We start from the raw sequence: 12,822 nt of genomic DNA on the forward strand, positions 1-12,822 counted from the left end.
TGAAAAGAACTGAACAGCTACAAACTAACAACGCGTCGTCGTAATGCAATAGCCTCGCATAGCCAGACAATATCTCTGCGAGTATATTAGTCTGGCAGTTCGAGTAGATAGTTATATCTAAAAGTGTTTTCTTTTGGTCTCCAGGTGCTACTATGATATACAGCCAGCAGCCCCAAACTGCACATGACTCAGGCATATTTCTCGCAGTGGCATTATGGCAAGTTGCCCGGAACAATATGGCAGCAACGTTGATGTATGATACAGCAGCCAATGCGGTATGCAGTATATACATATATACATTATGTATATGGGTTACGTGCAGTGGTGGGCAATATCAGAGTACTTTAAATGTACTTATGATGTGCCATTCCAACTCTTCAGGCCTTCTTGATCCTTTCCAGATTCTTTTTCTGTAAATGCATGTTTTCCCCAGATTCTTTTCGCAGTTTAGCCTTGCCTTGAATTTGTCACTGAAAAGAAGTATCACTCCTCGACACTTTTTTTCAGTAGCAGAACAGAATCTGAATAGCATTTACATAACAGCACCTTGGCAAGCTCCCTCCTTCCTCACTGACCATGTTCTGACCATGCACTGACAATCTACTGACTAGCCAATGGCCGTACTGTATATGTGATGTTCTCAAATGTCACATCTGTATGTACAGTGCAAGTACTGTAATTAACCCATTAGGACCTGAGGCTGATTCTACAACAGAGGTCTTCAACAGGGGGTCCGGGACCCCTAGGGGGTCCTCAGAGTTACTACAGGGGGTCGGCCAAATCTTTGTGTGATCATGTTTGATCACTTGAACCCAGGTATCACTATTCTTAGTGGAACATTAGCCAAAAAATAGCTGATCTACAATCTCACAACGCCTCGCAGCAAGAGGTTTAGTGTAGAGGGAAAAGAAGAGCAGACTATATACTAGTAGGTATTGAGTTGACAGTTCAAGTTGTTAAATATATGAAAATACACATTAATCCAGCCTACACAGATGATAGTGCTGTCAAGTCAAAATTGTATAAGAAATAATCCATGTACATTTTTAATCTGCAACTATACGATATGTAGTGAGGGTCCCTGCTTCATCTCTCTCTATGGACTAAGGGGTCCTTGGCCTGAAAACGTTAAAGATCCTTGTTCTACAAATGACTTCAAATTCAGTGGTTCTCACACTATTCAATATTTTTCAAAAATGTTCATGAAATAGCAGATGTACAACCTCACAACTCTCTAGTCAGGGACACAGGGCTGACTGAGGGCCAGATGGCCCCTCTCTACCCTTTCTGCTGTTGCCTATATAAAACGAGGCTACAGGCTTTCCTCTGCACCTAGAGGTGCTCTATTTTGCGTTCAGGTCCATCATGTCCTCCTCCTCCTCGCTGTGCTCTCATCAGCAGAGACGGCGGGGTGGATTGGCTCTGTCAAGGTGCTAGAGGAGAACTGGCTCTGTCAGGGTGCTAGAGGAGAACTGGCTCTGTCAGGGTGCTAGAGGAGAACTGGCTCTGTCAGTGTGCTAGAGGAGAACTGGCTCTGTCAGAGTGCTAGAGGAGAACTGTCCCTGCTGTAAAAGCCTGGCATCAAGGACTTCCACTGGCAAACACCTCTGAGCAGGACATCTGAGGACCCAATCTGGGTCACCCTGGAGAGGCCACAGTGTGTGTGTGTGTGTGTGTGTGTGTGTGTGTGTGTGTGTGTGTGTGTGTGTGTGTGTGTGTGTGTGTGTGCGTGTGCGTGTGCGTGTGCGTGTGACTAAAAGTGACCAAAGACCAAGAATATTTGCTTATCTGTCAGTTTGTTAGTTGGAATAGAAGAGAGACAAACAAATATATAGTTGTTGTCGGGCAGAAAGAAACCTCGTAAACTAACGCCCTACTTGACATTCTACAGCGTCACGCTAAAGCACTAAAAGTAGCACATCCACAAGCGATCGCGCCACGCTTCGATCTTTGGACATTTTTTTCATTTGAATCCTGAATAGGAACAATTTTGGACATACAGTATGAGGTTTCCACCCCACTGTGTGTGTGTGTGTGTGTGTGTGTGTGTGTGTGTGTGTGTGTGTGTGTGTGTGTGTGTGTGTGTGTGTGTGTGTGTGTGTGTGTGTGTGTGTGTGTGTGTGTGTGTGTGTGTGTGTGTGTGTGTGCGTGCGCATGCGTGCGTACATGTGCGTGCGTAAGTGAGCGCATGTGTGTGTCAAGGAGATAAGGTCCAGATGGGACCCACTGGATGAGAGACAGAGTCACATCTGGCTGCTCCACAGGGTAGAAAGATGATTGCCTTTACAGTATGACGTCTCACTAGGGAATCATTTGAGTGTGTGTGTACTTTCCATGTATACATTCTACTTTATGTGTTTCTTTTGTTTGTATGCAGGAGTCGAGGAGTGTTGTTGTTATTGTTGTATTGTTTCACAAGTTCTTAAATGTATGAAAATCTTTTTGAAATCTATTTTCAAATGGCCGAAATGTGTAGGCTGAGGTCGTTAATGTATGTTTTTTATAATAATCAAAATCTCCAAAGTAGCTAGTAACTAAAGTTTTCAAATAATTGTCGTGGAGTAAAAGTACAATATTTGTAGTGGAGTAGAAGAAGTAAAAGTACAGAAAAGTGGAAATACTCCAGTAAAGTACCTCAAAATTGTACTTAAGTAAACTACTGGAGTAAATGTACTTACTGTACTTTACATGAGTGAGTAAAAGTTGATCCGTCTGTAAAGGGGTCACATTGTTTGTGCACTCATCATGTGCATTATGTAAGACATTTGAACCAGGGCCAGTTCCTTTAACCACTGTCAACCTGGTGTCCCTGTTCTACTAGGCTGAGAGCGCTGCACGGAACGCTGGCTGCTCACTGCTCCTTAGAGAGGGTTAAATGCAGAGGACAAATGTCCCCTAGGGGACAATAGAGGACAATCTAATCTAATCAAATGTCATATCAACCAAAACTTCGCATTCTCAGCCCCAAGTCTTGGGGCAACTACATTTTGTGTTAATTTATTTTTCTCGTAAAGTAAAGCCCTGCTTCAAGACTGTCGCACAAAACTAAAATAGCAGATCTACAAGCACACAACGGCTCGCACCGCAAGGCGGTGTGTGCTTGTAGATCTTTTGTGCTTTTAAATTGTTTTTTAAAATAACAAAAAAGGTACCAAACATTTTTTGGGTCATACAGTACAAGGTATCCACCCGACAATGACGATGTCTAGAAAATAGCAGATCTAAAAGCTATTGTCGCTATTCAACTCACAACAAAGTATGTAGAGCTGAATTGGTTGTTTCCTGTGAGATATCTGATGCCAGCAATCATGTACATCATGTACCATTGGTGTTTATATTATACATAATTCTCTTTACAGAGCTTCAAAAGAACAGCGGTGAGGTTGTTAGGTTTGTTTCTGCTTAAAACGGACAGTTCCCCTCCGTAACTATGACCTATAACCACCTGCATCAGTATTACTGTCAAACAACTTTGCTTAGTTATTGATTCATTTCATATTTACAACATCTAGTTTAAATCTGAATGTAAACATTGCAGAGCAACGTCCTTCTTTGTGCAGGCAGTTATAGACTACTTTCTTTGAATGATTATTCTAGTAAAATGTTTTGTTGAAACCGTTTTAATTGAAACGTGTCTATGATTTTCATGTTGCTATATTTGGTAAGCATTTGATTAAACACAATAAGTCACAGGAGGCAAATTAGAAAAGGGTTTTAGTCACGCCTAACAACAGCCCTCAGGTGTTGGCTCATTGCTTTAGTAGACATTACTAGACAACATCATTCTCTCTGCTCTGCTGTCTCACACTGGAAACCCTCCATGTCTGGAATATTTCAGGAACAGTTCTTCTGACCCAAATCCATTTCCTCCGCGAGGAAGGGGATAAAAAGAGAGGGATTTATTTGAGAAGGCTTTGCTAGTCATACAAGACTGCCATGGAAACCTGCCCAGGCTTCCAATCCAACTGAGGAGGACACTAGGGAATGGAGCTTAGGACCAAACTAGCGAGACGTCTTGAAAACTGCTTTCCAACTGCTTTCAGAAATATAGACATGAGCAGTGAGCACCATTACTAGATGGAATGACAGCTTACTTTAACCTCTTAAATGGACGGATTATGGACCGGGCTAATGGTGCCAGTGCCCAGCTAGGGGCCCTTGACTACCAGGGGCCCTAGGCTGTGAAGCCTATTGACAGTTTATTAAAATGTATATAGGTTAAAGCTCATATGTGGGCCCCCAGCCTCTAAGGACGAGGCCTCTCCTACATGGACGTAGTAGTGTGTTTGCATGCCCACCCGACTGCCCATTCTGGGTAGAAAGGGGGAGGGCCCTGAAACATAATTGGCCTAGGGGTCCCCATGAGCCTTAATCCGCCCCTGCTTAAACCCTATATACTTGACCAATGTTCCCCAGTGCTCGAAACTAGGTCCACTAATACGCGTAGGTGCTTTTTTATATTTCTTGCTATGCATTAGCCCTAAAATAAAGGCTTTTTAACTGTCCCTCAAGAGTGCCTTGGTCTAACTTTTTTTGCATCAATTTTGTCACCTGGCTACCAAAGAGCACCTTGTGTGGGAGATTTTTACTCTACATCCAAACAGATGCACTCCTTACCCTCTGTCTTCTACATAGGTCCACTAATAATTCCATCAGATTTGGGCAATGTTTCAGCCCAATTCAACCCCATAGAGCAGTGGTTCCCAAACGCTTTAGCCCCTGACCCAAAAGAGAAATTAGTCATTCGCCCAGGACCCAAGCTCACAACGCGCCGCGTTGGGAACTTTTAGATCGGCTATTTCACTACTTCTTAAACACTTTTCTATTTATTTATAGAAATTATTAGATTTGTTTCATTTTATTTGTGAAATACTTTTGGAATGTAAGACTCCTCTATGGGATTTCCAATGTAATAAAATATCTCCGTGACCCAGGGCGGATAGCGGCCACTAGTGGTAGTGATGTCAGACTTCGGTGCTCTAATAATTGACTGCCATTAAACAATTAAAAGTTGACATAGGCCTATCTCAGAAAACAACCCTTAATAATGTCACAAAAAAGGGTGTGGGAAGTACTGACAGTTTTCATAAAAATAATTGCTGCCGTTGATCGGGTTTGCGAGTTTAGCCCCGCGAACAGACATAAACACAGACTCCTATGGAGCCTCAGCATGAAAACAGAGTCAGGCTTATTTGGAGGCTGTACACACAGTCCCTGGGGTGGAAAGAAAAGCATTGCTGTCAACAGAGAACATCCACCACCACCACCACCACAACAACAAACTGCAAGCTTCATGGGAAAATATACTGCAGCTCTCTGCTGGACAAGCCCTCTCCTCTCATTGGCTGTGCCAGTGGTGGGACCAATCCCCACGTCCCAAAGCTCCTCAGCACCACAGGCTGACACACACAGATACTGGATCTGCCATGCTTTATATCGCCTCTGTCGGGCAGAAACCTCTTATATCCATATTTTAAGTTTTAGTTTTTCCGTAAATTACTTGATCGTCGTAGTACTTGATCATCTCACAAGAGCATCAGAAGTTAGCAGATCCGCAAGCTCAAAACAAATCTTAATGTGTGCTAGGGACACCCTGAAGGGAATATTCATGCTAAACTTTTTTTAAATCTTTTGAAATATTATTTATTTTAACGTAGCAAAAGAGAAAAAGGGGGAATATTTACTTAAGTTGTGACCCATTCTAATTGGTCCGTGACCCAAACATGGATCCTGTTTGGGAAACAGTGGTCTAGCAGTAACAACAGTTCCGTGCTCCTCCAGATAGCCTTCAGTACAGTGTGTGTCTATCTCTGCAGTATACTGTTCCTAATAATACCATTATGACTGTCACTGGCCAGCGCAGCACAGCACAGCACAGCACAGCACAGCACAGCACAGCACAGCACAGCACAGCACAGCCCTCCCAGTGGGCTGCAAATAACTGCCTTCTCTGTCAGCACTTCTTTAGCAAGCAACCAGGGTAAGGCATCATGCACTTTGTTTTGTCTACCGGTAATGTAGGTTTCATATACTGTAGTATTTATCAACTTGCAGCTTCTGTGTAGGTGTTTTATTATAGTGAACATGAATTTCTGATGCACGCACACGTGCGCGCGCACACACACACACACACGCACACACACACACACACACACACACACACACACACACACACACACACACACACACACACACACACACACACACACACACACACACACACACACACATACACACATGCATATCCAGTATTGTACTGTATATCAACAGGCAGAGGGAGAGCAGAACCCAGGATTACAGCTAGGCAATTTGCACCGGGTGAAAAATGGGTTACAAAATTGTGGGATAACATTTTTAAAGATTAACACGCCTCTGTGGTGAACAGTAATGAAGCACATTTTTTACTATTAGTATTTTTTTACGATACTCATGACTTATCCCTCCACTACGTTTCAAAGACCAAATATACTTTTGATTCCACTGCATTTTCGGAATATACAGCAAGATGTAATATTTCAAATATAGTGCAAATAGGAGATCTACAAGCTCACAGATGCAATGCAGCAGACGCAATGCGACACAATACAGCAACATTTGTACTTTGAATACTTAAGTCTTCATCACCTTTATTTATAGGCAAGCCCTCATTTCCAATGTAGCCGAGGTTACAAAATAGACACAATCCAAATCCATTACAGTACATTACATTTTATCTCAAACAGAACAGAAAACAAGTCAACCAAAACACAGTAGCTCAAACAAAAGAAGTGCAATCACGGTTAAAAATGTTAAGGCCCATTGCTCTAAACTGACCAAATGATGGCTCAGCACAGTCAAAGTACTCCAGTACTTTTATCATTTTTTTATTTTTTTTATTTGACAGAGCAACTTTTCACTTGTGGTTGAGTAATATTTGCCCAGAAGTATCTGTACTTTTACTCGAGTACTGGAGTTGAGTACTTTGTTCACCTCTAAGTAGGATGTTGTGTAACTCTGCCAGCAACTTTTCTGAACATGTATTTCTCAAGGACAGGCTGACACAAAGCTCCATATATACAGTATATAGGGTACACCATAGAATAATGTATAATTTGACACATTCTCCACTGTGTGACTCATATCTACAGTACACGTGCTTTACACTTAGAAATATGTGAACATTTCTGTCATACTTGATCCTTTGGTCCTATAGAGATAACAGCATGATGTTTTGTTATATTATCAATAAAATAAGTCTTTGCAACTGGTTGTGGGCTGGGGTACAATGAATGAACACAAAGATTGACGTGGAGAACAGATTCAATATCCAAGGCATAAATAATACAAGATCTGCCCGTGGCAATAGAACAACTGATATTGTGTATATTTCCATATATTAGGTATAGCGCAACGATAGGTTATAAAGGGAATTGCACTTTCATTCCCCCCGGGACGAATACAATTGTTTCTCAATTTGTTTCCCATGTAATACCTGGTGAAGAACAAGCGTGTGCTTGTGTGCACTTTAAAAATGCATTATTAAACCAATGAATGAACGGTGTACGGTACCGCCCCGGAGATGTTTACCAGCAAATACATTCTGATGCAATGATCTCATTTCATACTTGCATACATAGACATCAAAGGGGGCTTGAGCCCCTGCCCTTTTAACTGTCTGTAAAAAGTGCCCTCTCCAGACCATGTGCCCTCTATGGTGAAAGAAATGCAAATGCCCTCTTTCCATGCAATACCTGAAGGCAGCGTTCAAGAGAATTGCCTTGTCCAGACTCTCCTGAACTATGATTATATTTAGTTCAGTATGGTGAAAAAAGTGTAAAGCTGCACACTCGCTACCGATGCACATTTATTAGGACAACACAGAATAAATGTATTCTGTGTTACCTGTCCTAATAAATGTGCATCGGTAGCTACGAGTGCGCGGCTTTACACTTTTTTCATAGTATTTGTCCCGTTGGCCGGCACCTCACAAGGACTTTTTGCTATTAGTTCAGTATGGTATCAAGCACCGAAAATAGCCGACCTCCAAGCGCGACGCGTTGTGAGCTTGGAGGTTGTCTATTTTCGGTATTTTAACCAAAAGGCCTTTTTAGAAATTTCAGCCCCTGCCTCTCTAACATTCTCTGCACGTCCCTGTTTCATACCTTCATACATTGCATAGTTTCATTTGAATCATAACAGCAGCACTTTTATCACACCCTCTCATGTCAGGATTATTTACAGTCGTTTAATAACCACATTAACCCTAGCGGCGTCTCGAATCTGGAGGCAAACGTTTTATTGAAAGTCTTCGGTGCTGAGATTTGTTGTAGAGGTAGGGCTGTCACGATTATGACATTTTACATGACGATTAATTTTCTCTCAAATAATTGCGATTAACGATTTAATTGTGTTTTTGTCGTTGACAATTACATTTCTGTTTGGCTTTTAGGCTTTGAAGTTACACATGGTAGATATGACACATAACCTAAATATACAAAGAAATTACTTGACATATGTGACAACTTTATACTTAAAAAAGAACATTGATAGTGGAAATAGCCGATCTACAAGCTCACAACGCGTCGCGATGCGACGCGTTGTGAGCTTGTAGATCTGCTATTTCCACTATTGTTGACATGGAAACGATTATGACGATTATGAAAAATAATCACGATTATGTCAAATAATCACGATTAGACGGTTATGTAATAATTGTGACAGCCCTATGTAGAGGGACACAAAGCAGCGGGCTTAGTACAAGACCCTCTGGGAAAACATTGTATTGTTGCTGTCGGGCAGAAACCTTGTATCACCATATATCAACTGTTGCGTTCTTTTGCTGTAAATGAATGCTGTACTTCCCTCATACAAGAGTGTCACACATACTGTAAGTGGTGAAAATAGCAGATCTACAAGCTCAAGGCGGCCGTTGTGAGCTTGTAGATCGGCTGTTTACAGTGAATAGATTTGGTGGAGGGAAAAAAACGTCCGTAGTACATAGACCCCTGGGGGACTCCGATCAACAAGATAATACAGTATACAGTATAATAGGATTTAAGTGGTTAAAGGTTACAGTTACAGTTAGTATGTAACTTTGCCTTGTGGCTACATAACGAAACAATAAAAATATGTTTTTACCCATCATTTCCCTCTACAACCACTGCTATCAGCCCCTGGAGTAATGTGGAAGTGTTTATGTGCAGAAACACATTGTCCTCTCGCTGCATTTTGGGGTTTTCACTGTTCGTTTTGGTAGACTGGGATATTGTTTTTTTTATGTGAAAAACAACAATATAGCAAGAGTACACTGAAATATGTTTCAGCAGGTAAACACCACCAATCCACCACACTGGTTGATGACTGCTGGTGTAGAGCAGTGGTTCTCAACCTTCTCAGGATGCAACCCCCAAAATAATCATATTTGAATGGAGAAACCCCATCCTGATAAGCACTTGGAAGTTGAGGGTGGCATTCAATTTCGTTTGACTCAGTTACACAGATGAATATTGTGAAAATATATGATCTACAAGCTCACAACACCTCGCAATGCGAGGCGTTCTGAGCTTGTAGATCGACTATTTTCAAAAACCTTTTTGACCAGTTTTTATTGTATAGTTTGTTGATTACTTTTGATGCAGAACTGGTCTTTTTTCTTGTCTTTCTCTTCTTTATTTGGCCATGCCAGGCTAGGAAATGATGGATAAAAAAACATGTATTTATTGTTTTGTTGTGTAAAAACACACAGGGCAAAGATACATTCTATGCCTCTATAGAGCACAGAACAATATTCATATGCCATGTTGAGCTGTATGAGTGGCTCTGTTCTCTGCAAACAGCCCTCTGTGATTCAGCAGTTTTCTTCCTGCAGGCAGACTCTGCATAGCAACAGAGACGTGGGACGTTTTCTGCCTCTGAAGTGGACTCAGACCGTAATAGAGCTATTTCCTGTGCGCATAATATCATGTGAACACCTCAAAAGAACTCTCAGACAACTCTGAAACGGTTCGCCACTAGTCCAATAACACTCCACTATATGGTGCACTTAAATGAACCCTAGCATCCCTATTCTGGTCATGTCATAGTATAGGCAAACGTTCGACAAAAAAAATCTGATCTCTGTTGTCTGCTTTTTTGGCAAAGGGATTTAGAATAGAGGGAGAAAAGGAGAGGATGCAGTAGGTTCCCCAGCAAAACTCTAATATAGGGTCAAAATCATTTTAACTAACCATGCATTTACATGTTGGCTATTCAAAATTGCAGATACTGTATGTAAGCTTAAAGTGTGGCACTTTGCGCCAACGTCTGCAATTTAACATTTTATTTTATTCATTTATATATATTTATATTGTATATTGACAGGAAACAGAGAGATGGGGAGAGACATGCGGAAAAGAACGGGACTCGGACCCGCAATGCACTGTCAGGCTACATAGGAGCCTATAGGTGCCCAGATCGCCAGTGGTCCGGATTTTAGAAAAATGCTTAAACTCATAAATCGTCTCTTCTGAGGGTCCCTAGCACAAAACATCTTCAGATGGGGGTCCATGGCCAAAAAACAATCAATTTGGTGGTCCTTGACTTGAACATGTTTTAGAACCACTGCTGTATATTATCCCATTTTGGCCTGGAATGCATTATTACGCATCATTTTATGCTTTAACTATTAAAAAATAGAAGATATAGATCTGTTATTTTTGAAAAATCTTGAAAATGTTTGCAAGTCTTTGAATATTTTTGACCTGATTCTATAAGTGTCTTCTAAATCCTTCTAATGTTTCTATGTCAGTGGTACTCAAACCTTTTCATGTCAAGGACCCCCAAAATGATAATGTATTTGGCCACGGACGCCCATCTCAAAATATTTAGTTCCAGGGACCCCCAGAAGCACAATTTTAGTTAAGAATACTCTAAAAATACATAATATTCAACGATTGGCGCACATTTTCACCTTTCAAAAATAGCAGATCTACAAGCTTGCAGTGCGGCACTCGGTGCTGCGCTGTGAGCTTGTATATCTGCTATTTTTCAATAGTTAAAGATTTTAAAATAATAAACTGTGCATTGTGTGTGAACACAAAAACACTCCAGGTTGGCCCTTTGCCATTGTACTTTTTTTTTTTTTTTTTTTCTTCTTTTTTTAGATGCAATTCACCCTTTGTCAAGTCCCGCCCGTTGTCCCGCCCCTCTTCACACCCATTGGTCTTGGTGGGACATTCGGTGGGACACTCCATCCGCTACCATTGTAATTCGGTTGCTTCGTATTGTTATTCTGTGTATTCAATACTCATTTCAAACTTGGTTTCAGTGAAATGGAGCTGCTCAGTGGCAGTATAGTGACTCGGCATGTTTTTAAATGTTGTTATTTCTCCAAAAATTATGTTTTAGCAAATTCAACATAAAAAAGGCGGAACCAGGGCGGGACAAGGCAGATAGAGCCTGCTGGTTGGTCAGTCAGGGACCAACCAGAAGGCTAACAAAGGGTGAATTGTGAACAATAGCCATATAAGATAATGTATACACCATCCATTGGCCAATCATATGGTTCACTGCAGCTCAACAGACTTTAGTCCTCTAGGCTTGCCGTAGACTGATGGCCTGGCTGTGCTAACCCTAAAAAAGAACTGTGTGTGACTGTGAACAGAAAGAGGACTGGGGCCTCATCAGAGCTGAAGTTGAACACAACTTGTACTGACAATGTCAACGCTAAAACCACTCAGTCCCTTTTCTGTTGGTCCACTTTTTGGTCCAATTTAGAGGACTGAGTTTGGTGCAGTTGAAGGACTAAAGTATATCGTTGCTGTCGGGCAGAAACCTCTTATCTCCATATTCTAACTTTTTGTGGGGTTTTTGTCCCCGTAAAATTAGCACCCTACTTGAGCATACAGTATGTTGATTGATTGATTGATTGATTGATTGATTGATTGATTGATTGATTGAAGTATTTATTAGAAGTTTGCATAGGAAATGTACAGTTTCATGATTGTACAGTTCACTGGTACAAGGTCAACTAAAATGATTAGCTCAGGAAAGCACACAGCTTATTGTCTCCACCAGCCGAAGGCATGGGGGAGAGTATGTTTTCCTCTCCGTCCGTGCGTGCGTCCGTGCGTCCGTCCGTCCGTGCGTCCTCGCAGTTTGTGAGCGCCAAAATTTTTCAAATGGGCCTTTTCTAGCGCCAACTAGTGGCCGATGTTTGCTAAACACATTTCTGTGCACTACTCTTACAGATTTTGTCCAAAAATCCTACAAATCGGTAGGCAATATCTCGACAGTCATGTGATCGACACGGATCTGTCCGATTTTGCATATTCCATCCTGATTGGCTAAGATTGGCTTCCAAAGTTTGTGGGATTGAGCCGTTTTGAACAAAAGGCCTCAAATCACAAACGCAAAGTGCAATTATCATGAAATCGCGCACACACGTTCCCACTAGGCCAAGGAAGAAATGCCACTTAATTATTTTTTAATCAGCCTCATGGTGGCGCTATAACAGCCCGATTTGTAGTTTTACCTATAACTCCACCGATCAGTTTCAAACTTTGTAAGCGCACTCCCTAGAGGCTAAGGATAAACCTTTGCCCTGCATTTTTCACATCAGCCTTTTATAGCGCCACCTTTGGTCCGACTTATGTAAAACACATTTTTGGATATTACTCCTTGAGATTTTATCCAAAAATCATGCAAATCGGTACACAGTATCTCTATAGTCAGGTGATCAAGTCCGATCCGTCTGATATTTCATATTCCATCCTGATTGGCTAATATTAGCTTCCAAAGTTTGCAGGATTGCTCCGTTTTTGAACAAAATGCCTCAAATCATCAACGCAGCTTGCGATTACCGTG

The 12,822-nt window shown here is 41.5% G+C and overlaps 1 protein-coding gene across 1 annotated transcript in view; it reads left to right on the forward strand.

The window, feature by feature from the left end:
• Nucleotides 1–12,822, forward strand: part of limk1a (LIM domain kinase 1a) — a gene marked incomplete at both ends in the record, with an annotated part of 120,621 nt that overhangs the window by 22,338 nt on the left and 85,461 nt on the right. The window lies entirely within an intron of this gene.

Source organism: Nannobrachium achirus (genome assembly GCF_963921795.1).
Source record: "Nannobrachium achirus genome assembly, chromosome: 8".
In the NCBI taxonomy this organism is placed as follows: domain Eukaryota; kingdom Metazoa; phylum Chordata; class Actinopteri; order Myctophiformes; family Myctophidae; genus Nannobrachium; species Nannobrachium achirus.